This window comes from Monopterus albus, unplaced genomic scaffold (assembly GCF_001952655.1).
Source record: "Monopterus albus unplaced genomic scaffold, M_albus_1.0 scaffold70.1, whole genome shotgun sequence".
Taxonomy (NCBI): Eukaryota; Metazoa; Chordata; class Actinopteri; order Synbranchiformes; family Synbranchidae; genus Monopterus; species Monopterus albus.
The window spans coordinates 720,673-725,213 of record NW_018127950.1 but is presented as its reverse complement, the minus strand read 5'-3'; positions in this window follow the sequence as shown (position 1 = coordinate 725,213).

The window sequence follows — 4,541 nt, the reverse complement described above, 5'->3', positions numbered from 1 at the left end:
GTTATTTATTAAATTATAAGGTTCCTGGCTCAAGTAGACATAAATTCATAGTGTTTATTCTACACTTTTCATGGTTCACCAGGGTATTTATGCTACTTAAATAGATTCTCTTTGCATGTCTTCATTCGTTCTCCCTTCTTGCTTTTAGGGGATGTAATGCTTACAGCTAACAAAACACAGCGAAGACATGTCTGACACAGGTGAGTTTGTTTGACTTCATCCCATCTGTCAAAACCTTTTTTTTGAGAGAGCTGAGAGGTATCCTCATTTTCCTTTTGCGCAAGGGTGAGGACCCTGTATTTATATTATTTCTGTGAGGCTATTCAGTGATCATTTGTCTCGGTGTGTTTGTGCCTCTAAATGTGAGATTGTTCACAGGGGATTATTTTACTTTATAGAGCTGCCGACTGCTGATGCTTATACGATTATTGTTAAGAGTAGATTCTGGGGGAAAAGGTTTGTTTTCCCCATAGATATGTGATTCCTCTTTCATTAAACTGAATTTAACTTTCACCCTAACCGTCATGTCTCGTGACCCCAGCCTTAGCCTAACCTTAACCAGTTACTACTGCTCTGTTCAACATCACATAGAAATCTACAGTGTGCTATTCTGTATTACTCATACTGTACACCACACTCACTCGTATTGTCTGTGTACTACATGCCAAGCACAGTGACAGTTAACACAGGGTATGAATTTTTAGGTGCTGGAAAAAACATAAAATCTCAGTTGCTGTGCGTGTGTGTGTGTCAGAGAGAGATGTCACAACTAATGGAAATGAATCTCAATGAGCCTTTGGCTTTGTTCAATAGGACCAGTGTGTGTGTCTTTAGAAGGCTGGTCAGTGGGAGTGTATCAGGGATAATATAAAGGACATTGAGGGCTGTGGTGCTTTACCTTGTCTGTCCGTTGCTCTTCCTGCTCTCTGTCAGTGCTGCTTACTTTTTTTTTGCCCTCACTCTCCATCATGCTGGTTCGAGCTCTTCTCCAGACCTCGGTGGTTCTCTGGCTGGCTCAGCAAACTTTGCAAGGAGGTAAGAAAATCATGACATTACATAAATACAGACATAACACGGGTTTTATATCAAAGCAAATCATATTTTATGAATAGTTTTTTTTAAGTTTTGGTCAAATTTGTAATGACTGTAATGATTTTGTCTTTAACAGATTTGATTCATTTTCAGCTTTAGAACTAGATCATCACAAAAAATATTATCTTATGTTGTTAATTACTCTACTGGCATCTAATGCAAATTACAACAGAACTTTCATGTACTTGCAAATGATCTGGTTTTATCTGATTTGATAGATGGAAAATAATCACACCTTTGTGTGAGAGAAATGTAGGTATGTGTTTATATATATATGTATGTATATATATACAATCACTGCCTTAAAATACAATATTGCTACAATACTTGACTGACTGAGCAAAAAGCTAAGAGTCAGGTTAATGATACACAAACCTACTATAATTTTTGGTAATTTTGTATTTGCATGTAGCCATCATTGTGTTTTATACCCGTATTGTCATGATAAGTTGTTTTGTAACTTTGACTGGAAAACTGATTAGATCAAAGAGCTTATGACAAAAGAAGTATGATTTCATCGTGCCAAAGCTCTGATGGCTGAGCACCTCAGTGACTCACTTGCACATACTTGTTAAATATCATGTCTGTGAGACTGAGGGAGAAAAACGCACTAGACTTTGACTGCGGGCTCCACCGTCACTGTGGGTTTTTGTTATCTAATTTCTTTGAATCAAAGGACACGATGAAAAGGTGGCAGAGGCAGGCAGAATTTGATGATTAGTTGTGAGAATGACTAACAGGCTCTACACAGTCACTCATTTTTGTCTTTCTGTCTCTCTATCCTCTCTTCTCTAAGGCTTTACTTTAATAATGATAGCAAAGAGGTGATGGTAAAGGCTTCAGAGTACAGTTTACCAGTCTAAATAGCTCGTATGACATCCTGAGAGACCTCAGTTAGCCAGAACATCAATGCAGAAGACAGCAGTCGCTGTTTGGACTGATTTACACTACTGTTTATCTTCTATTCCTGCAAAATACAAAATTTTGTGGAAAGTTGTACTTGACTTGTCAGCCTTGTATTTTATAGTAACTGTGCGTCATGCATGCTTTATTATGTGCACATTTTCACACAGAAGATGGAGGGTTTACATATATTTATATACTGTGTATATTGTTTATATACTGCAGTTTGTTTTTGTGTACTACAAATTTAATTCTGTTTACTTTCTACTGTAACAAACAATATTTTGTATGTGTTTATTTATTCTAGCCTTTTTTGTTTAATAATTGTGAAAAGCAAACCACCACCAGCTTTAAGGTCATGATGTTTTCAACTTTTCAGGAGTTAAACCCCAAAGTGTGTCCTGGGGTAGAGTGCTGTCAACCAGAGGTTTGTCATGCAGTTTTTAAATGGGTAAAATTTTCTCAAGCATGTACATTTTTTGGTTTTCTTCAGAAGTGAAGAACACAGGTTTTCTCCCCTTCATGACAATTCATGACTTTTGAAGGTCAGCAGGCTGCTAACCACAGACATATATGGCTGCTAACTACCTACAGGTCAAAGGTCAAAAAGTCAGTTTTGGATTAGCTTGAAACATTAGCTAGATTAGCTAGGCTAACGCTATTAGCTAACACTGATAACTTAATGGAGTTTTTCTAGCTTATAGCCACAGACCAAGGCTTCGTAAAAGTAATAACTGCAGGAACCTCAAATAAAGGAATTTTACTTACATGTGAAATGTACTAATGTGTCTCTCCTCTCCCTGTCTGTGTTTTGTTTTTTCTTCAGGCGCTGGTGTTGGGGTAAGACCTGGAGGTCAGTGATGTTCTTAGCATGCATTAACACCAATCAGTTTACTAATGATGAAAGTCCAAATATGTATAATGAAACACTAATGCCACAAAGCGATGGACATTATTACCTTCTTTGACTGATTTGTAGAATGGACAGATTTACAGCAGTGTGACTTCAGAGTGCATTCATCATATACTGTATAGATGTGCTCTACTGTAAGTGACTTGGATGTTGCTGCATTTACAGGTGTCAGAAATATATCCTGAGGATCAAATGACATGTTAGATATGACTTTAAAAGTGTCATACAGAATTTTGCCTGACACGTGACCTGTATAATGAATGTAAGGTGAATGCATATCTCTTGAACGTAGGACTAATGGTCATTAAATAGTGTAGTAAAACGTCTTCCACTATTTTTTCAGGGGTGAAAAACATATTCAGAATTTTTAGTTAAGTAAAAGTAGAAATAATACAATATAAAAAATAACTTATTACAAAGAAAAGTTATGTGTCCATGTAAGTAAAAGTATTGTCAAGAAAATGTACTGAAAAAAATGAATGACTTGTAATACTGCAGAATGAGAGGGGTCTCTGTTTTAACATTATTATACATATTATTCAGTGTATACGATATAAGAGATATGTTAATGTTTACATAGCAGTTTCACATTGTAAGGAGGTGAAGCTACCTAGTTTATGGCCTTTGTGGTAGCTTAATCTGTATCAACACGTTATATTTTATAAACTGATAACATATTAATGTAAAATCCAAATATATGAAGTAACTATGTCTGACAAATGGAGCAAAAAATACAACATTTTTGTTTGAAATGTACGAAGTAGAAATATGAAGCAACATACTCATAAAGTTTAAACACCTCAAAACTCTAATTAAGGTAAATGTGTTGACTGCTTCTCTTTCTACTTTGTCACAGTTACAGGTGCCCTTGGAGCACTGGGGACCCGGTATGGCACCAAAGCAATGAAGACTGGAAGTATGTTTAAGTCTGTTTAGCTTTCTGTGCACTTAATGTCCTTCTATCGCTCACTTCAGATAAGTCATGTTTGTATTTTTTCTTCTTGTTTTCCTTTTTCTTTTTTTTTAACTTAGTTGGACGTTATCCAGGGGCTCAGCTTGGTGTTGGTGAGTTGTCTTAAGGACAAATCTTTATTGTGTATAATACAGGTTGCAGCATTGGTAAGCGTGTGATTCCAGTTACTTCTCAGAGGCAAAGCAAAAATACAATAAGAGAACAAAGAGAGGTACTGTACATGTGTTTGCAAAGTGGCAAAAGACAGTATTTTATATACAAAACTTTTTTAAATTATCATTTCATGATATTATTGTTCTGCAAAGAAAAAATTAGTTTTTCCTATCCTTTGAGGTTTCTTCCAAAAACCTCTGACCTCCAGTTCCACAGCAGAGAAACAGTCTGTTTATTTAAGGTCCACATGAATGATACTTGTTGGCCGGTTCAACAAAATGGGAACTGTGTTTCTTTCGTTGTTTTCACAGGTGGTTACAGAGCTCTTGGTTTAGGTGCTAAAGCAGGACTGAAGCAAGGTGGATATGGCATCCAGGGACCCTATGGTATGACAGTGAAACCCTTACAGCCCATACCTTCCTTTGATGCCTGTTGTGGATTATTGCTGTGTTCAATAACTAGATATTTTTCTTGTGATTGCAGGTGCCAGTCTGGGCACAGGAATGC